This window comes from Phyllobates terribilis, unplaced genomic scaffold, assembly GCF_046119375.1.
Source record: "Phyllobates terribilis strain yellow unplaced genomic scaffold, ASM4611937v1 Scaffold_4__5_contigs__length_816908805, whole genome shotgun sequence".
Taxonomy (NCBI): Eukaryota; Metazoa; Chordata; class Amphibia; order Anura; family Dendrobatidae; genus Phyllobates; species Phyllobates terribilis.
Window position 1 is genome coordinate 349,141,814 of NW_027362764.1, and position 23,535 is coordinate 349,165,348.

Genomic DNA, 23,535 nt, shown 5'->3' on the forward strand with positions numbered 1-23,535 from the left:
TTTTCAGAACTTAGAAAAGAATAAGTCCAGCGCTATTAGTCCATTAAAAATCCATTCTTCATTTATTTCATAGCTTCAAATGGTATAAAATCCAGTAAGTCACAGTCCAGAAATTAAAAACATACGTGTTTCGACGCAAAGCAGTGCGTCTTAATCAATGATTATAATCAATGATTAAGACGCACTGCTTTGCGTTGAAAGGCGTTATATTAAATTTAATGCCATGTGGGGCCCTTTATATTAAATGGAGAGCTATGTGGTACCCATTATATTATGTGGAGGGCTGTATGTGACCCCTTATATGGAGGGTTATGTTGTACGCAATATATTAAATGGAGGGCTGTATGGGACCCACAATATTAAATGGAGGGCTTTGTGGGGCCCATTACATTAAATTGAGAGCTATATAGGTCCTATTATCAACTCTTTAAAAACCCAACATGTACTAATACGTACCTGCGCCCTGGGACTTTAGATCCAGGTAGGGAATAGTACCTCATGGAGATCGCGCCCGCACACAAGCTGTGCATGCGCGATTGCCGCCGGGTGTCAGCTGATTGTCACAGCTGACACCTAGTGCTATGTGGAGGGAGCGGTACCGCACCGTTCCCGGCACATTAATCCCCGCAGTGCTGCGATCGAAGTCGATCACAGCATTGCAGTGGCAATGGGAGGTGATCGCGATGCTCATCTCTCCTGCCGGTGTCCAATGCTATCTGCCGCGGCTTCCCGGATGTTGCCTTGACGACCCGAGGTCGTCATGACAACATCTGGGTCACCAGACAGCAGGAAGATACTTTGGTCATGCGCAGTGCATGACCAAAATATCTTCTGCATCTGCAACGCTGACAGCCTGTATAGCATAGGGATGGTGCTCCATCCCTATGCTATACAGGTGATCAGAATAAAAAAAAGTGAAAGTCCCATAGTGGGACAAAGAATAAAAGTAAAAAAAAAGTATTAAAAAATTTAAAAAAAAATTGTAAAAATCTAAAAAAAAAATTAAAAAAAATAATCCACCAAAAATAAAAATATAATGTACCCATCAATAAATATTATGAAAAAAAATCCAAAACAATAAAAGTACACATATTTGGTATCGCCGCGTCCGGAATGACCTGACCTATAAAACTGTACCACTACTTAACCCCTTTAGTGAACATGGTAAAAAAAAAAAAAACGAAGCAAAAAACAATGCTTTATCATACCGCCAATCAAAAAATGGAATAACACACGATCAAAAAAACGAATATAAATAAATATGGTACCTCTGAAAATGTCATCTTGTCCCGCAAAAAACAAGCTGCCATACAGCTCCATCAACCGAAAAATAAAAAAGTTAAAGCTCTCAGAATAAAGCGATGCAAAAAAATTATTTTTCTATAAAATAGCTTTTATTGTGTAAAAGCGCCAACACATCAAAAAACTATATAAACGTGGTACCGCTGTAAACGTACTGACCCGAAGAAAAAAGCTACCTTATCAATTTTACCACATGCGGAACAGAATAAAAAAACAAAAAAAAAACAATTCCTGAATTGTTGGTTTTTGTTTATTCTGCCTCCCATAAATCAGAATGGAAAGCAATCAAAAAATGGCACGTGCCTGAAAATGGCACCAATAAAATTGTCAACTCATCCCGCAGAAAACAAGCCGTCACATGACTCTGTGGGCCGAAATATGGAAAAATTATAGCTCTCAAAATATGGCGATGCAAAAACTAGATTTTACAAAAAAATGCGTCTTTTAGTGTGTGACAGCTATCAATCATAAAAACCCGATATGAATCTGTTATCGCTGTAATCGCACCGACCCGAAGAATAAAGTCGTCTAATCAATTATACCGCACGAGGATCGGCGTAAAAAATAAACTCTAGGGTTGTGCTGGGGCTAGGGTTAGGGTTGGGTTAGAGTTAGGGCTGGGCTGGGGTTAGGGTTGGGGTTAGGGTTAGGGTTGGGGCTAGGGTTGGGATTTTTTTAAAAGTAAAAAAAAAAAAATGACGATATGGCGACTAGTGTTGAGCGCAAGTGCTCGCTACTTGAGTTTGCATCGGGTACTCGGTTATGCACTGAGTATCGCGGGTGCTCAAGTGACATGCTCGAGTCTCCGCCCCATATGTTTCGCGGCCAAAAAAAACTTGCGGGGATTGCCTGCCCTGCACGAGCGATCCCCTCATGTTTTTTTTGGGGTGTCTAATAACCGTGAAACATGCCGGGCGGGGACTTGAGCATGTCACTTGAGCACGCGCGATACATGGTGCATGCCTGAGTACCCGATGCAAACTCAAGTAGCGAGCACTTGCGCTCAAGACTAATGACAACTTATTCAATATGATGACCTAATGTTATCAAATTCTGTGTCGTACCTCTGGGTTCAAAATGTTCACAATATCCCTTGATAAAATCCTTGAGGGGTGTAGTTTCCAAAATGGGATCACTTGTGGGGGGTTTCCACTATTTAGGCACATCATGGGCTCTCCAAACTCAACATGGCGTCCACTCTCGATTCCAGCCAATTTTGCGTTCAAACAGTCACACAGTGCTCCTTCCCTTCTGAACTCTGCCATGCACCCAAACACTGTATTTTCCCCACATATGGGGTATTGGCGTACTCAGGAGAAATTGCACAATAGTTTTTGGGGCCCATTTTCTCCTCTTAACCTTGTGAAAAGAAAAAATAAATAGGGGCTAAAACATAATTTTTGTGGAAAAAGTTAGAATTTTTTTATTTTCACGGCTCCATGTTATCAACTTCTGTAAAGCACTTGGGGGTTCAGGATGCTCACCACACATCTAGATAAGTTCGCTGAGGGGGGTAGTTTCCAAAATGGTGTCACTTGTCAGGGGTTTCCACTGTTAAGGCACATCAGAGGCTCCCCAAATCGTAACATGGCATCCAATAATTATTCAAGCAAATTTTACAATCAAAAAGTCAAATGGCGCTCCTTGCCTTCCGAACCCTGCCGTGCGCCCATGCAGTGATTTTCCCCCACATATGGGGTATCTGCTTACTCAGGAGAGATTGCACAACAAGTTGCATGGTGCAATTTCTCCTGTTACCCTTATGAAAATGCAAAACTGGGGGCTGAAAAACATTTTTGTGGGAAAAATGTGAAAATTTTATTTTCACAGCACCATGTTATAAACTTCTGTGAGGCACCTGGGGGTTCAAGGTGCTCACCACACATCTAGATAAGTTCCCGGAGGGGCCTAGTTTCCAAAATGGTGTCATTTGGGGGTTTCCACTATTTAGGCACATCAGGGGCTCTCCAAACACAACATGGAGTCCGCTAATTATTTAAGCCAATTTTACATTCAAAAAGTCAAATGGCGCGCTTTCCCTTCTGAGCCCTGCCGTGTTTTTTCCCGACGTATGGGGTATCTGCGTGCTCGGGAAAATGCACAACAAATTTTGGTGTCCATTTTTTCCTGTTACCCCTGCAAAAACAGAAAAAATTGGGTCTAAAGTAACATTTTTGTGAAAAAAGTTAAATGTTCATTTTTTTCTTCCCCATTCCAAAAATTCCTGTGAAGCACCTGAAGGGTTAATAAACTTCTTGAATGTGGTTTTGAGCACCTTGAGGGATGCAGTTTTTAGAACGGTGTCACTTTTGGATATTTTCTGTCATAAAGGCCCCCTCAAAGTCACTTCAAATGTGATGTGGTGCCTAAAAAAATGGTTTTGTAAATTTTGTTGTAAAAATGACACCGCTCCAAATCTACTCAGGCATTCATGCAGAGGAACAATTACAATGTTCTGGAATGGCCATCCCAGTCCCCAGACCTGAATATCATTGAACATCTGTGGGATCATTTGAATAGGGCTGTCCATGCTCGGCGACCATCAAACTTAACTGAACTGGAATTGTTTTGTAAAGAGGAATGGTCAAAAATACCTTCATCCAGGATATCATTAAAAGCTACAGGAAGCGACTAGAGGCTGTTATTTTTGCAAAAGGAGGATCTACTAAATATTAATGTCACTTTTCTGGTGAGGTGCCCATACTTATGCACCTGTCAAATTTTGTTTGAATGCAGATTGCACATTTTCTGTTAGTACAATAAACCTCATTTCAAGGCAGAAACATTACTGTGTCCAACAGTTATTACATATATCAAACTGAAATAGCTGTTGCAAAAACACCAATTTTTATAAAACATTAAGCTTAAGATTAATAGGGGTACCCAAATATAACTGTATATATATATATATTTATTTATACATGCATACATACACACACATACATACATACATACACACTGTGGGGGGGGGGCGGAGGTGCGGGCACAGGAGACAGAAGCCTTTTGCTGAAGCTCCTGTGTGTGCCTGCTGCTAAAGAAAATGAATATTCACTGCATGGGAGCACTGAATATTCATTCTCCTTACTAGTGGGCACACAGTATAGATGCAGCGCGCCTTCTGCTGCTGCCAGGTGATCGTGTGTGCCTGCTATTCAAGAGCATGATTACTCACCCTTCTCCACGCCCATGGGAGTGGAGAGGGATGAATATTCATGCTCTTTGATAGCGGGCACATGCGATTGCCCGACAGGAGCCATTGCACAGCTACACTGTGTGCTGGCTATTAAGGAGTATGAAGTCACTGCTCCGCACGCACACAATCCCGGCGTGGGGAGCAGTGACTATTCCGGCAGCTGATCTCACCTTGTAAGGGCACATGGAAGTTACGCCATGCATGGTGAGACCAGTGCTGGCAGCAGAGCAGGACACAGCACTGTAGTAGAGAGAGGAGGTGAGTATTAGGCTGTGTGCCCACGATGCGTTTTTTAAGCGTTTCCGCAGAGGCAAAAACGCTGCAGAAACACTTAAACACATGGTAGAAGGCCTGCCATGTTCCACAATGATAATCTGCATGTGCTGTGCTCATTCTGCGGAAATTTCCGCTGCGGATTATCATTGCGGAAAAAAACGCAGCACTACCAATTATTTTGCGGAAGTGCTGCGTTTTCGCCGCCATTGACTTGCATTAGACCGCATGGATTACGCATCACTACATACGTATGTAGATGCGCATTCCATGCGTTCTAATATGCAGATGGTACCCAGGTCTAGAGGAGAGGAGACTCTCCTCCGGACCTGGGTACCATAGAAAACTGTAAAAAAAAGAATAAAATAAAAAATAAATATATACTTGCCTTTTGGCGGCCCGCGGTGCGCTCCTCCTCGCATGCCGACAGTTCGCGATGTACTGAAGGACCTGCGCTGACGTCATAGTCATGTGACGGGTCACGCGACGCTGACGTCGGCAGGTCCTTCAGTCTACCACAGCCTGGACGGTGAAGCGAGACAGCGCGGGCCATCGGAGGGTAAGTATAGATTTATTTTTTTATTTTTTGACATTCTCTCGGGTCACACTATATAAATCCATGCTGTTTGCATGGATTTATATAGTGTGACCAAGTTGACAAGCACTTTCCAAGTGATGCTAAAATCGCTTGGAAAGCGCTTGTCAACCCGCATGCGGAAATGCATGTGAAGAACGCTTCACTTCCACATGTCCCTGGAAGGAAAACGCATATACAATCCGCATGCGTTTTTTTCTGCCAGGGAGATGCAGAAACGCTCAGGAAAAAATCCTGAGCATTTCTGCATCGTGGGCACATAGCCTAATTGTTTATTATTTTTGTGTGCAGCGTGATGGGGATTGGGGAGGGACCATGCATACCAGGAACAGGGATGGGGGGGGCATACATACCAGGATGATGGGTGCCATGCATACCATGAAGAGGGATGAAGGGGCCATGCATACCAGGAAGAGGGATGAGGGGTGCCATGCATACCAGGATAGGGAAGAGAGGTGCCTTGCATACCAGGATAGAGATGAGGGGGGCCATGCATTGTAGGATAAGGATGAGGGGTGCCATGTATACCAGGATTAGGGGTGCCTTGCATACCAGGATGGGGATCAGGGGTGCCTTGCATACCAGGATGGGGATCGGGGAGGGGGCATTCATACCAGGAAGAGGGATGAGGGGGACCATACATTTTAGGATGAGGGGTGCCATGCATATCAGGAAGAGGGATGAAGGGTCCACGCATACTAGGAAGAGGGATGCCATGTATACAACGATGAGGAGTGACATGCATACCAGGATGGGGATCAGCGTTGCCATGCATACCTGGATAGGGATGGGGACCACGTATAATAGGAAGAGCGGGGCCATATATTCCAGGATGGGGGATATTATTAACAGAATTGAGGGACATTACCCTTATAAGTGTCAGCCAGAGACCCCCTCCCCTTTAACAGCGCATCATGACCACATTTTTGCTTCAATTTTTTTTCTATTTTCCTCCTCTAAAACCTAGGTGCGTCTTTTGGTCCAGTGCATCTTATAGTCTGAAAAATACGGTATATTAAATGATAGGGTATATTTGACAATTTAGTGCCATGTGGGGCCCATTATATTACGTGGAGGCCTATATGTGTCCCCTTATATTAAATGGAAGGCTATGTAGGTCCCGTGATATTATATGAATGGTAAGTGGCGCTCATTATATTAAATGGAAGACTACGTGGGGACCATTATTTTAAATGGAGGGTTATGTGGGGTCCACTATATTAAATGGAGGGCTATGAAGGTCCCATTATAATAAACTAGCTATTGAGCCCGTTCTACGCCCGGGTGGCGAGCATTTTTATTGATATATGGTCTCCTATCCTGGTATTTGTGCTGCCCCCATCCTGGTATTTGTGCTCATCAATCCTGTTCCCCCATCCTGTTATGTGCTGCCCTCATCCCTATCCTGGTATGCATGGTACACCTCATCCCTATCCTGGTTTGCATGGCACCCCTCACCCCCCAATCCTGGCACGCATGGCACCCCTTACCCTCAATCCTGGTATGCATGGCACCCCTCACCCTCAATCCTGGTAAGCATGGCACCCCTCACCCCCAATCCTGGTATGCATGGCACCTCTCACCACTAATCCTGGTATGCATGGCACCCCTCATCCCCCAATCCTGGTATGCGTGGCCTCCTCATCCCTCAATCCTGATATGCATGGTCCCCTCATCCCCCAATCCTGGTATGCATGGCACGCCTCATCCCTATCCTGGTATGCATGGCACGCCTCATCCCTATCCTGGTATGCATGGCACACCTCACCTCCAATCCTGGTATGCATGGCACCCCTCATCCCCAGTCCTTGCATGCATGGAACCCGTCATCCCCAATCCTGGCATGCATGGCGCCCCTCATCCTGGTATGCATAGCTCCCTCATCCTGGTATGCATGGTACCCCTCATCCCTATCCTGGTATACATGGTACCCCTCATCCCTATCCTGGTATGCATGGCCCCTTATCCGAATCCTGGTATGCATGGCCCCCCCAGATCCCTATCCTGGTATGCATGGTAGCCCTCATCCCCCAATCCAGGTATGCATGGTACCCCTCATTCCCCTATCCTGGTATGCATGGTACCCCTCACCCCTCAATCCTTGTATGCATGGTACCCCTTTCCCCCCAATCCTGGTATGTATGGCACCCCTCTTCCCCCAATACTCGTATGCATGGCACCCCCCATCCCCTATCCTGGTATGCGTGGCACCCCCCATCTCCTATCCTGGTATGCATGGCACTCCTCATCCCCCAATCCGAAATGCATGGTACCCCTCATCCCCCAATCCTGGTATGAATGGTACCCCTCACCCCCAATTCTGGTATGCTTGGTACCCCTCATCCCCCAATCCTGGTATGCGTGGCCTCCTCATCCCTCAATCCTGATATGCATGGTCCCCTCACCCCCTATCCTGGTATGCATGGTCCCCTCATCCCCCAATCCTGGTATGCATGGTCCCCTCATCCCCCAATCCCGGTATGTGTGGCCCCCTCATCCCTCAATCCTGGTATGTATGGTACCCCTCATCCACCCAATCCTGGTATGTGTGGCCCCCTCATCCCCCAATCCTGGTATGTGTGGCCCCCTCATCCCCCAATCCTGGTATGTGTGGCCCCCTCATCCCCCAATTCTGGTATGCATGGTACCCCTCATCCCCCAATCCTGGTATGTGTGGCCCCCTCACCCCCCAATCCTGGTATGCATGGTACTCCTCTGCACACATACAAACAAAAAACACTTATACTGACCTTTCTTCCCTGTACTCCAGCGCTGCTGTGTCCTGTTCTGCCGGGGGAGGAATGCGGCGCCAGAGCAACGCGCTGTCCGGCGTCATTTTGCTGAAGACACAATGCAATGTCTTCAGTAAAATAGCGCCAGATAGCGCTATGCGCATGCGGCGATTCCGACGCCTTCACTCCGCCCCCGGTCTCTGGCCAGAAGAGAGGCGCCGCGGCAACGCTCCTCCCGGTCAGGTAAGTATGTAAGTATGGCGCCGGAGATTGCGGTATGCGTTCAGTGTCTACGCATACCGCGATCTCCGGTGCCATACACTCCTCTTACCTGTAACGGCTCCATGCGTTCTTTTGTCTGGAGCCAGGACGCGCAGTCTATAGGCTTCAGACAGACGGACTCTCGGCCGGTTATATTATAGATAGAATGTTATGCAGATCACATTATATTAAATAGAGTTTTTTGTGGGACCCATTATATTAATTTCAGGGCTACGCAGGGCCCATTGTATTAAATTATTATTATTTTTTTGGGTCACATTATATTAAATGGAAGGCTATGTAGGGCACATTATAATAAATGGAGGGCTATATGGGACCACTTATTGAATGGAGGGCCATGTGGGTCCCAATATATTATAAGAAAATCCATGTGGGGCCCATAACATTAAATGGAGCGTTATATTTGGCCCATTATTTTATATGTAAAGCTATGTGGTGCCCATTCCATTAACTGAAGGGCTATGTCGGAACCATTATATTAATTTGAGGGCTATGTGGTACCCATTACATTAAATGGAGGGCTATGTGGGGCCCATCATATTAAATTAGAGGGTATATGGGGTCATTATATTAAATTTAGTGCCATGTGGGGCCCTTTATATTAAATGGAGAGCTATGTGGTACCCATTAATTTATGTGGAGGGCTATATGTGACCCCTTATATTAAATGGAGGGCTAAGTTGGACGCAGTATGTTAAATGGAGGGCTGTATGGGATCCATTATATTATATTAAAGAAAGGGTTTTGTGGGTGTGATTATATTAAAGGGAAGGCTATGTAGGGTGTATTCTAATAAATGGAAGGCTATATGGGATCCTTTATATTGAATGGAGGCATGCCAATGGGAAAAGGTGCGCTCCGATAGCACGCCAACGGGAAAGGGGGCACTGCAATGGAAAAGGGAAGGCTAAGTGTGGCCTGTTATATGGAGTGCCATGTGGCGCTCATTATATTAAATGGAGGGCTATGCGAGGTCCAATATAATAATTATAGGGCTACGTGGGGCCGATTGTGTTAAATAGAGGGTTTTGTAGGGCTCTTTATATTATAGGTAGATCTATGTGGGGTCCATTATATTGAATGTTGGGCTATGTGGGGCCGGTTATATTAAATGAAGGGTTTTGCGGTTCCAATTATATTAAATGGAATGTTATGTAGGGCACATTTTAATAAATGGAGGGCTAATTGGGACCACTTATATTGAATGGAGTGCTATGTGGCTGCCAATATATTATTAGAAAATCTATGTGGGGCCCATTACATTAAATGGAGGGGTAGGTAAGATCCATTATATTATATGTAAAGCTATGTGGTGCCCAATACATTAATTGTAGGGCTATGTGGGACCTACTATATTAAATTGAGTCAAACGGAGGTCCAGTATATTATACAAAAAGAGTCGCAAATACACCAGTTACCAGTGGACTGGTGTATCACGAAAACCTGCCGACTCAAGCAGTATGAGGACAAAGGAGAAAAGAGTGAGTAAAAAGAAGATGAATGAGGCATCCCTTTCAGAGATTGAAACTGAAATTGAGCAGCTTCAGATCCAGCTCAAGAGAGACTTAACTAGTGACGATCTGAAGAAACTAAATGACGACATTGACGCTGAATCCCAAAAGTGGGTCAAAGAAATTTATTCAAGTAAGACCAAAAATTACAACGTGATATACGGGATAAACAGACCTCGAGTGTTTATAGATGGAGGCTTCCATCTGAGACGTCACACTCTCTCATTTTAGGAACAGCAACTATTCCCGCTCACGTTCGGTATCAACAGCGTCATTGACGTCTACAGATGACCGTTTCCCTCTGGAACCATCAGGCTCTCATGCCAGACAACCCACCTACCCCCCACAAAGGGTCCAGACTAGACTCAACAGAAGGAAACAGACGACTCCATTCCAGGTTGGTGTATCCCGGGGGGGGCTCCGTATCATTAACCTATCTACACATACTGTATACTATCTGCTGCACAGGTGGAAGTTCTTGGGAGAGGCCTATCATTTTCACCAATAAATGCCATTCTTTTTTTCACTGCTCTCAAGAGCCTCCACATGTTTGCCCGCAAACTGATTCTCCATAAACTCCATTCAAGGTTGCGTGGTGATGGAGACCCTATGAGCGCTGTGGAGGAAGAGGCCCTACAAAATTTAGAGGACTTCCTTTTGAAGCAGGGAACTCTTTCAACAGGTGGGTCATTACAATGCTTGTACCCTAAATCCACATGTTTCCCACCTTTGTCCCTCAGTCCGGCTGTGTAGATATTTGTGCGATTGGTCACGGAGGACCTTAGACGTCTCTCCACACGCCGGAGATTTGATAATTTGACACACTTCCAACATGTAGCCATTCAACAGTTGCAGTCTCTTCAAGACGTGTTCTTTAAACCGGCAGACAAGTGAGGGAACATAGTGGTATGGCCCTGTTCCAAATATGAAAAGGAGACACTTCGCCAATTACGGGGCTCAACATCTATACTAAATTATCTTTTAACCCAACAGCAACGTTCTCCGCGGTGCTCCAGGGGATCCTGGCTCATGCCTGTGAACAAGGAGTTATCAACAAGAAAACAGTGGAGGCTCTTACAATGCAGTTTCCAAAAACGGCTACCTTCTATCTCCTTCCCAAGATACACAAGGACGCTGTCAGCCCCCCGGGACGTCCGATTGTGCCTGGTTTGGGAGGCCTGTGCGAATTGATATGCAAATACATTGACAGACATCTCAGGCCCCTTGTTGAGTTTATCCACCATATATAAAGGACACAACGAACGTCCTTACTCGGGTTGATAGCGTCCTTGTGGAGGACGGCACTCTGATGGTGACGGCCAATGTTGAGAGCCTGTACACTTGTATCAGCCATGATCTGGGCCTGGAAGTGGTCCGCCTCTTCCTCGGAACCTCCGACCTGGACGGCCCATCGCTTGAATTTATCCTTGAGCTCCTTCACCTCGTCCTCTCACATAATTATTTTTTAATTAAAGATATGGTGTATCTCCAAAAGCGAGGCACAGCCATGAGGGCGGCCTGCGCGCCCTCGTACGCCAGTCTCTTCCTTGGGGCATGGGAGAGGGACCTCTTTGGTGATGAGGGCACGCGGGGCGTGGACCAGGTTGAGTCTTTGCTGAGATACATCGATGACATTTTATTTTTTTGGCGGGGGACGGTGAAGGAGCTTGATAATTTTATGGTGCGACTCATTTCTAACTCACTTGGGATCAAACTCACTTATACACATCATGCTAAATGCATTGATTTTCTTGACGTCACTCTGGAGGTGGATGCCCACTCCGCTATTCAGACTGACGTCTACCGCAAACCTATGGCAGTAAATGCTTTGAAACACTGAGTCCGCACATAATTCATCGAAGATTAGGGCAGTCCCGGTCAGACAGGATGAGGCGGATTTGCTCCACTGACTAAATTTGAGACACAAGCCGCAGATCTGGCTGATCGTTTTAGGAATCGTGGATATAGTAACAGGAGCATCGACCGTGGCTATCGGATGGCACGGGGAACTCCCTGTAACCAGTTATTGTACCCAGCCTGTTCGGGGGAAGCGGTGAAAGAACAAGAAGGTACCCGCTATATTTCTACCTTCAATCACGAATGGGACTCTATTCGGACGATTTTGACTAAACATTGGGGTATGCTTGGCATGGAGCCCTCCCTGCGAAGCCACCTTGGTAATCCCTCACTGATGAAGGCTCGGCGGGCCAAAAACTTGGGAGATCTCTTGGTGTCCACCAACTATGTTCCATCTCCATCAAACTCATTTCGAACCCATGGTGGTTTGCTTTCCCTGTGGCCACTGTCTTGCCTGCGCCAATTTCTTCCGAAGTGCATCCTTTGCATCATCTGACGGCTCTCTTGTATTACGAATTACATCTCGTGTGGTACCACCAATGTCGTCTATCATGCCACTTGTGGCTGCGGCCTGATAGACGGCGGATGATCCCGGGATCTCAACACATTACTACGCCACGTCCGGGCCGTACATAATTTGGACCCAAGGACATTGAAGGTGCATGGAATAGATGTGTTACATCTTGGCTCCCGGGGAGGCAATGCCGCAAAACTTCTGGCCCATAAAGAGGCCAGATGCATTCTTACTCTGGACTCTGCGGGGCCTAAATGAAGCTCTAAGCTTCGCACCCTTTTTTATAAGCAAGGTCTCCTGAATGTATATACAGTACAGACCAAAAGTTTGGACACACCTTCTCATTTATCGATTTTTCTGTATTTTCATGACTATGAAAAATGTACATTCACACTGAAGGCTTCAAAACTATGAATTAACACATGTAGAATTATATAGTTAACAAAAAAGTGTGAAACAACTGAAAACATGTCTTATATTCTAGGTTCTTCAAAGTAGCCACCTTTTGCTTTGATGACTGCTTTGCACACTCTTGGCATTCTCTTGATGAGCTTCAAGAGGTAGTCACCGGAAATGGTCTTCCAACAATCTTGAAGGAGTTCCCAGAGATGCTTAGCACTTGTTGGCCCTTTTGCCTTCACTCTGCTGTCAAGCTCACCCCAAACCGTCTCGATTGGGTTCAGGTCTGGTGACTGTGGAGGCTCGGTCATCTGGCGTAACACCCCATCACTCTCCTTCTTGGTCAAATAGCCCTTACACATTCTGGAGGTGTGTTTGGGGTCATTGTCCTGTTGAAAAATGATGGTCCAACTAAACGCAAACCGGATGGATTAGCATGCCGCTGCAAGATGCTGTGGTAGCCATGCTGGTTCAGTATGCCTTCAATCTTGAATAAATCCCCAACAGTGTCACCAGCAAAGCACCCCCACACCATCACACCTCCTCCTCCATGCTTCACGGTGGGAACCAGGCATGTAGAGTCCATCCGCTCACCTTTTCTGCATCCCACAAAGACATGGTGGTTGGAACCAAAGATCTCAAATTTGGACTCATCAGACCAAAGAACAGATTTCCACTGGTCTAATGTCCATTCCTTGTGTTCTTTAGGCCAAACAAGTCTCTTCTGCTTGTTGCCTGTCCTTAGCAGTGGTTTCCTAGCAGCTATGTTACCATGAAGGCCTGCTGCACAAAGTCTCCTCTTAACAGTTGTTGTAGAGATGTGTCTGCTGCTAGAACTCTGTGTGGCATTGACCTGGTCTCTAATCTGAGCTGCTGTTAACCTGCGATTTCTGAGGCTGGTGACTCGGATAGACTTATCCTCAGAAGCAGAGGTGAATCTTGGTCTTCCTTTCTTGGGGCAGTCCTCATGTGAGCCAGTTGCTTTGTAGCGCTTGATGGTTTTTGCAACTGCACTTGGGGACACTTTCAAAGTTTGCCCAATTTTTCAGACTGACTGACCTTCATTTCTTAAAGTAATGATGGCCACTCTTAGTTTTTCTTTACTTAGCTGCTTTTTTCTTGCCATAATACAAATTCTAACAGTCTATTCAGTGGGACTATGAGCTGTGTATCCACCTGACTTCTGCACAACACAACTGATGGTCCCAACCCCATTTATAAGGCAAGAAATCCCACTTATTAAACCTTACAGGGCACACCTGTGAAGTGAAAACCATTTCCGGTGACTACCTCTTGAAGCTCATCAAGAGAATGCCAAGAGTGTGCAAAGCAGTCATTAAAGCAAAAGGTGGCTACTTTGAAGAACCTATAATGTAAGATATATTTTCTGTTGTTTCACACTTTTTTGCCTGGGCATGCTCCTGATGAAGTTGTGGATGGTCTCCTGTGAGATCTCCCAGACCTGGACTAAAGCATCCGCCAACTCCTGGACAGTCTGTCGTGCAATGTGACGTTGGTGGATGGAGCGAGACATGATGTCCTAGATGTGCTCAATCGGATTCAGGTCTGGGGAACGGGCGGGCCAGTCCATAGCTTCAATGCCTTCATCTTGCAGGAACTGCTGGCACACTCCAGCCACATGAGGTCTGGCATTGTCCTGCATTAGGAGGAACCCAGGGCCAACCGCACCAGCATATGGTCTCTCAAGGGGTCTGAGGATCTCATCTCAGTACCTAATGGCAGTCAGGCTACCTCTGGCGAGCACATGCAGGGCTGTGCGGCCCTCCAAAGAAATGCCACCCCACACCATTACTGACCCACTGCCAAACCGGTCATGCTGAAGGATGTTGCAGGCAGCAGATCGCTCTCCACGGCGTCTCCAGACTGTCACGTCTGTCACATGTGCTTAGTGTGAACCTGTTTTCATCTGTGAAGAGCACAGGGCTGTGGCAAATGCCAAGCGTCCTGCACGGTGTTTGGCTGTGAGCACAACCCCCATCTGTGGACGTCGGGCCCTCATACCCCCCTCATGGAGTCGGTTTCTAACTGTTTGTGCAGACACATGCATATTTGTGGCCTGCTGGAGGTCATTTTGTAGGGCTCCCCCTCCACGTCTCCTGGTGTACTGGCCTGTCTCCTGGTAGCGCCTCCAGCCTCTGGACACTACGCTGACAGACCTCAAAATTTCTTGCCACAGCTCGCATTGATGTGCCATCCTGGATGAGCTGCACTACCTGAGCAACTTCTGTGGGTTGTAGAGTCCGTCTCATGCTTCCACGAGTGTGAAAGCACAACCAACATTCAAAAGTGACCAAAACATCAGCCAGAAAGCATTGGTACTGAGATGTGGTCTGTGGTCCCCACCTGCAGAACCACTACTTTATTGAGGGTGTCTTGATAATTGCCAATAATTTCCATCTATTGTCTATTCCATTTGCACAACAGCATGTGAAATTGATTGTCAATCAGTGCTGCTTCCTAAGTGGACAGTTTGATTTCACAGAAGTTTGATTTAGTTGGAGTTATATTCTGTTGTTTAAGTGTTCCCTTTATTTTTTGAGCAGTGTATATACATACATACATACACACAAACACTGTGGGGGAAGCGGCGCAGGAGCTGACACAGGAGGCAGAAGATGGCTGCTGCAACTCCTGCGTGTGCCTGTTGCTAAAGAAAATGAATATTCACTGCTCCCGACGCCCATGGGAGTGAGGAGCACTGAATATTCATTCTCCTTACTAGCGGGCACACAGAGAAAAGAGAGGCGTCGCAGCAACGCTCCTCCCGATCAGGTAAGTATGGCGCCAAAGATCGGGGTATGCATTCAGTGTCTACGCATACCGCGATCTCCGGCTCCATACACACTCCTCTTAGCTGTAACACCTACATGCGTTCTTCTGTCTGGAGCCAGACTGCACAGATGTGTCGTGCTTGCGCAGTCTATAAAAGCTTGAGACAGAGGTAAGCATCTCTAGTTATATTATAGATGGAGATTTTTGTGGGACCCATTATATTAATTACAGGGCTACATGGGGCCCATTGTATTAAATGAAGGGTTTTGTGGGTCACATTATATTAAATGGAAGGCTATGTAGGTAGGGCACATTATAATAAATGGAGGGCTATATGGGACCCCTTATATTGAATGGAGGGCTATGTGGGTTCCAATATATTATAAGAAAATCCATGTGGGGCTCATAACATTAAATGGAGGGTTATATTTGGCCCATTATTTTATTTGTAAAGCTATGTGATGCCCATTACATTAATTGAAGGGGTATGTCAGATCCATTATATTAATTTGAGGGCTATGTGGTATCCATTACATTAATTGGAGGGCTATGTGAGGCCCATTATATTAAACTAGCTATTGAACCCGTTCTACGCCTGTGTGGCAAGCATTTTTATTGGTATATAGTCTCCCATGCTGGTATGTGCTACCCCCCTCCTGGTATTTGTGCTGCCCCCATCCTGTCCTGGTATGCATGGCACCCCTCACCCCTATCCTGGTATGCATGGCACCCCTCACCCCTATCCTGGTATGCATGGCACCCCTCACCCCTAACCTGGTATGCATGGCACCCCTCACCTCCAATCCTGGTATGCATGGCACCCCTCACCCCCAATCCTGGTATGCATGGCACCCTTCACCCCCAATCCTGGTATGCATGGCACCCCTCACCCCCCAATCCTGGTATGCGTGGCCCCCTCATCCCAATCCTGGTGTGTGTGATACTCCTCATCCCTATCCAGGTATGTGTGGTACTCCTCATCCTATCCTGGTATGTATGGTACCCCATCCCTCATCCCTATCCTGGTATGTATGGTGTTCCTCATCCTGGTATGCATGGCACCCCTCATCCCCAATCCTGGTATGCATGGCACCCCTCATCCCCAATCCCGGTATGCATGGCACCCCTCATCCCCAATCCCGGTATGCATGGCACCCCTCATCCCCAATCCCAGTATGCATGTCCCCCCTCATCCCCAATCCCGGTATGAATGGCCCCCCTCATCCCCAATCCCGGTATGCATGGCTCCTTCATCCCCAATCCCGGCATGCATGGCACCCCTCATCCCCAATCCCGGTATGCATGGCACCCCTCATCCCCAATCCCAGTATGCATGGCACCCCTCATCCCCAATCCCGGTATGCATGGCACCCCTCATCCCCAATCTCGGTATGCATGGCACCCCTCATCCCCAATTCCGGTATGCATGGCACCCCTCATCCCCAATCCGGGTATGCATGGCACCCCTCATCCCCAATCCTGGTATGCATGGCTCCCTCATCCCCAATCCTGGTCCTGGTATGCATGGCTCCCTCATCCCCAATCCTGGTATGCATGGCACCCCTCATCCCCAATCCTGGTATGCATGGCACCCCTCATCCCCAATCCTGGTATGCATGGCACCCCTCATCCCCAATCCTGATATGCATGGCACCCCTCATCCCCAATCCTGGTATGCATTGCACCCCTCATCCCCAACCCTGGTATGCATGGCTCTCTCATCCCCAACCCTGGTATGCATGGCTCTCCTCATCCCCAATCCTGGTATACATGGCACTCCACATCCCCATCCTGGTGTACATGGTACCTCTCATCCCTATCCTGGTATGTATGGTACCCCTCATCCTTGTATGCATGGCACCCCATCCCTCATCCTGGTATGCATGGCACCCCTTATCCCTATTCTGGTATGCATGGCACCCCTCACCCCCCCAATCCTGATATGCATGGCACCACTCTCCCCCCAATCCTGGTATGCATGGTCCCCTCACCCCCCAATCCTGGTATGCATGGTCCTCTCACCCCCCAATACTGGTATGCATGGTCCCCTCACCCCCCAATCCTGGTATGCATGGTACCCCTCCTCCTGGTATGCATGGTCCCCTCATCCCCCAATCCTGATATGCATGGTCCCCTCACCCCCCAATCCTGATATGCATGGTCCCCTCACCCCCCCAATATTGATATGCATGGTCCCGTCACCCCCCAATCCTGGTATGCATGGCACCCCATCATCCCCTAATCCTGGTATGCATGGTCCCCTCACCCCCCAATCCTGGTATGCATGGTCCCCTCACCCCCCAATCCTGGTATGCATGGTCCCCTCACCCCCCAATCCTGGTATGCATGGTCCCCTCACCCCCCAATCCTGGTATACATGGTACCCCTCATCCTGGTATGCATGGTCCCCCCAGATCCCTATCCTGGTATGCATGGTCCCCTCACCCCTCAATCCTGGTATGCATGGTCCCGTCACCCCCTCAATCCTGGTATGCATGGTCCCCTCATCCTGGTATGCATGGTCCCCCCAGATCCCTATCCTGGTATGCATGGTCCCCTCACCCCCCAATCCTGGTATACATGGTCCCCTCATCCCACAATCCTGGTATGTGTGGCCCCCTCATGCCTTTCATGCTGTACACACATACAAAAAAATAAACACTTTATACTCACCTTTCTTCCCTGTGCTACAGCGCTGCGGTGTCCTGTTCTGTCGGATGCCGGGGAAGGAGTGCGGCGCCGGAGCACCACACTGTCCGGTGCCATTTTGCTGAAGACGTAAAATGGCGCCGGATAGCACTATGCGCATGTGCCGATCCGATGCCTTCACTCCGCCCCCGGTCTCCGGCAAAGAGAGACGCCGCGGAATCGCTCCTCCCGGTCAGGTAAGTATGTAAGTATGGCGCCGGAGATCGTGGTATGCGCTCAGTGTCTACGCATACCGCGAACTCCAGCGCCATACACTCCTCTTACTTGTAACGGATGGATGCCTACTTCTTTCTGGAGCCAGACTGCGCGTCGCGCATGCGCAGTCTATAAAGGCTTCAGACAGAGACACGCATCCCCGGTTATATTATAGATGAAAGGGTATATGGGGCCGTTATATTACATTTAGTGTCATGCGGGGCCCTTTATATTAAATGGAGAGCTATGTGGTACCCATTATATTATGTAGAGGGCTATATGTGACCCCTTATATTAAACGGAGGGCTATGTTGGATTCAGTATATTAAATGGAGGGCTATATGGGGCCCATTATATTAAATGGAGGGCTATATGGGGTCCATATAATAAATTGAGAGCTATGTGGTGCACATTATATTAAATGAAGGGTTTTGTGGGGCCCATGTTATATGTAAAGCTATGTGGTGCCCATTATAATAAGTAGAAAGCTATAAAGGTCATATTATATTAAATGGAGTTCTTTGTGGGACCCATTATATTACTTGCAGGGCTACATGGGGCCCACTGTATTAAATGGAGGGTTTTGAAGATCTCTTTATATTATATGAAAAGCTATGAGGGGCCTATTATATTGAATGTTTGGCTATGTGGGACCTATTTTATGTGCGCCCCCATCCTGTTATATGCTACCTCCATCCTGCGACTTGATCAGTTAACAGCTTTGACGTATACATTTTTGCCAGAACTCTACTTTTCAAAAAATTGTTTCATAATGAAGATATACAGAAGCATTTTCCAATGCCAGAGGAACAGGAGACTTTGAGAGTTTTGGAGGGATTGGCGGCTGAACACAATATACCTTCTTTAGGTAAGGTTCCAATATCCATACGTCCAAAATCAAAAATTTTTCCACCATTGTCACTATGTCCCAACGTTGACATCTTTGTTCAGCTGGTTTCTGAGGATTTATTTAGCATACCTATCAATATACACAATGATAACCTTAGAATGTCTGAACACATCGGTTTGAAACGTCTTAAAGCAATAAAAGACGTTATATTCAAACCAGCTGACACGAGTGGCAACGTTGTGGTGTGGCCAACTAAAATGTATGAGGCAGAGGCAAATAAAATGCTTAAAGACCATCAGTGTTACAAAAAACTGATGTTCAATCCCTTCTTATCTTTCAAGGATCAACTCAACAAAATCCTTTTAGCTGGGATAGAGAGAGGCATTATCGCCAGGGAATTGTATGACACATTATTGGTGAAGGATCCATCTGTTTCAACGCTGTACTTGTTACGGAAGGTCCATAAAGATATGAAGACCCCTCTGGGTAGACCCATAATTGCTGGTATTGGAGGACTCACACAGAGATCAGTAAGTATGTGGATTATTTCTTAAATCTTTGGTGGAAACAATTCCCTCCTATCTACGTGATACATCTGATCTACAAAAAATTGACTCCACTCACATTGACAAGGATATGCTTCTTGTTACTTGTGATGTGTAGTCATTAAATACGAGTATCCGCCATGGTGATGGACTGAGAGCCGTTGCCCATTTCCATTCCATGTCTCAATTTACCTTTGATGAGAGAGACTTCATTCTAACACTGTTGGAGTTTGTACTCACCAAAAACTTTTTTGTCTTCAATGGGTCCTTCTTCCTGCAGCTCCAGTGAACAGCAATGGGGGCAGCCTGTGTGCCCTCTTATGCTAACTTGTTCCTGGGGCTGTGGGAGAGGGAGCTCTTCTCATCACATTGATGATCATCAATGGACCGGGTCATTTTTTGGACCCGGTACATTGATGATGTATTTTTGATCTGGCGAGGTACATCTGTAGAACTACTCAGTTTTTTTCAAGAACTGAATTCTAATGAACTTAATATCAGACTGACGTATAAATTCAATTATCAAAAGATTGATTTCTTGGATGTGACTATTAAAAGGGGTGAATCTGTCATTTTACAGTCTGATGTCTATCGGAAAGAGACAGCCGTCAATGCTGTCTTGCACGCCTCTTCTTCACATCCAAGACGTGTGGTTAGATCAGTTCCAATTAGTCAGTTTCTTAGAATCAGACAGATTTGTTCTATCATTGAAGACTTAGAAATGAGAGCAGAGGAAATGAAAGGGAGGTTTCTGGATAGAGGGTACAGTAAGAGAAGCATTAAGTACACCTACAATCGAGCGAAAAATGCTGCTCGTCAACAATTAATCTGTCCTAAGAGACAATCGGTGCAAGCCAATCCTGTGAGAATGGTGACTCAATACCATTCTCAATGGCAGAGGATGTATGACATTTTTAAAAAACATTGGCTCATCCTATTGGCTGATCGCACCCTTAAACAATAACTCCCTGCAAATCCATCTATCACTGCACGTAGATCTTTAAATTTACAGGACCATTTGGTTCGGAGCTATTATACACCGACTAATCAGTCACGGATTACGGATATAAAACCAACCGATAAGAAGAGGAATTGGGGCTACACTCCATGTGGCTCCTGTATAACTTGCCTTAATATTGAAAAGGCTAAGAAGTTTCTCTCTTCGACTGGAAAGGAGTTTGATATAACATACCCTAATACCTGTACAACACGTAACGTAATATATCATGCTTCGTGTCCCTGCTCCTTAATATATATAGGCATGACAACTAGGATGCTCAAAATTTGAGTGAGAGAACTTGTCCAGGACATCATGGCAGCTGCTACAGAAGACAATTTAGATCTATTAAAGACAATACCTAAACATTTTAAGCTCCATCACGCTTGTGATCCTTCGGGTTAAGGGGATAGACCACATATATTTGAACCTGCGTGGTGCCAATACCAGCCGACTCCTGGCCCAAAAAGAATCAAGATGGATCTGGACTTTGAAAACGTTACATCCCCATGGCCTTAATGAGGCCTTGACTTTTACTCCATTTCTCTAATCTCCCTCCCCTTTTTCCCCTCCAGATGTATTTTTGGCATCATGTTTTTATAATGTTTTAAACTAAAATTATTTTTAATTGTGTTTGTTGCTACAATCCTAATAATGTCCCATTTATCATCTTTTAGTATATACTTACCGTACCTTGATGTTGGCCCTTGCTTCTATCCATATTGAAGAGGATGTGGATGCCTCCTGGCATCATTTTGAAGAGGAGAAATAAGAGAATAGGATGAGAAGGCACCACTAGACAAGATGTGGACAATTAGGCTTTAACAGCCTATATCTACTACATCTGGACATCAATTTGTTTCATGTGGATATATACTATGTTCTTATTATATGCATATAACCAATGTTATTGACTTGTCCAACTTCATTTTAAATGACCTGCAGGTCCATTTTTCTGTATCTCTTTCAGCTTTATCCATACCCTTAATAGCTTTTGGATCCGGGTATTTGCTACAATGTCTTTTTCTCTTTCTGGGGCATTTTCCTTCTTTATCCTTATTGGGGTTACCTCCATGACATCAGGGCATGGCTCATATCACTGGCATCATTGGTACCATGTTGCCACCTGTGTTGAATTCATGTCCTTGATGCCCCGGGGGGTGCCCAATCTCCAACTTGGGATTTCCTTCCCTTTTTTGTTTCTTTCTTATCTGGTTCTCCCTGACCTATATCTTAAGATAGTATAAATTGTATAAGTTAAGATTGCATAAAACCTTTTTTGTTGATTCTTTACCATACAGGTCGTCACTGGACATACATATTTTTATGTCCAGGCTTTAAACCTCTTCTGTCCTACCTAGATATCTATATATTCTCCATGTTTGGTAAAAGTTAATACTATATATTCTCCATGTCTGGTAAAAGTTAATACTAATTAGTACCCTATTGTGCTACATGTCTGGGTTTACCTCTCTCTGAGCTGTTCTCTATTTTGACCTTTTGTGACAGGTTTTCGTATACCTAATTGTGACTTTCCATCTATGCGCGTGCCTTCCTCCCGTTCTCCCCCTACATCACTATTTGCGATTATGGGGGGCGTGCCTCTGAGCAACTGCTCCTCCGCTCATGTGACTTTTAGTGGGCGTGGCTTTAGGCTTCACACTCATTTAGTCTGTCTTTCCGTTCATGTGACCCTCCGTGTGCGTGGCTTTTGACTGCACGTTTACTCTTACTTTCTCTCCGCTCATGTGACCTCAGTGGACGTGGTGTTGGGTTGCACGCCTATTCTGATACACTAGGGAGGCGGCGTTCTTGCATTGACGTCGGCACAGGTCTGTCCTATCCTTAGCGCTGACTCGTTCCTCATAAATACTCTTTATTTTATGGTTGCTGCTATTGGTACCTTATGTTTATTTATGGGACACACACTGCTTATGATGCCACACCCCCGGAAGAAGGCACACGCCAAAACGCACATTGGGGCTGGCACTACTATTTGGCACTCACTAGTAAGTACTCTTCCTGTACCACTACTTTTGGTTCATCAATCTCTTTAGTGGGGACCATATATGGCTAATACTTTATAGACAGTTTGATTGTTGACATGCACAATGTACTTTAATTTGTTTGGTAAATATGTTAGCTATTCTTGTATGGTTACTGCACCTGTATACAGTTGTGCTCAAAAGTTTACATACCCCGGCAGAATTTTTCCTTCTTTGGCCTTGTTTCCGAGAATATGAATGATAACAAAAAAACTTTTTGCCCACTCATGGTTATTGGTTGGGTGAAGCCATTTATTGTCAAACTACTGTGTTTTCTCTTTTTAAATCTTAATGACAACCGAAAACACAGTAGTTTGACAATAAATGGCTTCACCCAACCAATAACCATGAGTGGAGAAAAAGTTTTTTTGTTATCATTCATATTCTCTGAAACAAGGCCAAGAAAGCAAAAATTCTGCCGGGGTATGTAAACTATTAAACACAACTGTAGCTTTCTATTTATTTATTTCTATTTATTATAATGGGCACCACATAGCTTTACATATAATATGGGCCCAACAAAACCCTTCATTTAATATAATTTGCCCCACATAGCTCTCAATTTAATGTATTGGGCCCCACATATAATGTAGTGAGTCCAACATAGCCCTCTATTTAATATCATGGGCCCCACATAGCCATCCATATAATATCACGGGACCCACATAGCCCTCCATTTAATATAAGGGGTCACATATAGCCCTCCACATAATTTAATGGGTACCACATAGCTCTACATTTAA

At 45.8% G+C, this 23,535-nt stretch overlaps 1 long non-coding RNA gene across 1 annotated transcript in view; it reads left to right on the forward strand.

Annotated features, from left to right (window-relative positions):
• The window catches only part of LOC141264335 (uncharacterized), a 68,055-nt gene extending 45,849 nt beyond the window's left edge, over positions 1–22,206 (forward strand). Inside the window, exons 3-7 of the long non-coding RNA XR_012319890.1 lie at positions 10,120–10,285; positions 10,476–10,570; positions 19,099–19,223; positions 19,547–19,735; positions 21,425–22,206. This is a non-coding gene — a long non-coding RNA (uncharacterized lncRNA). The remainder of the gene's footprint in view (positions 1–10,119; positions 10,286–10,475; positions 10,571–19,098; positions 19,224–19,546; positions 19,736–21,424) is intronic.
• The last annotated feature ends 1,329 nt before the right edge of the window (positions 22,207–23,535 follow it).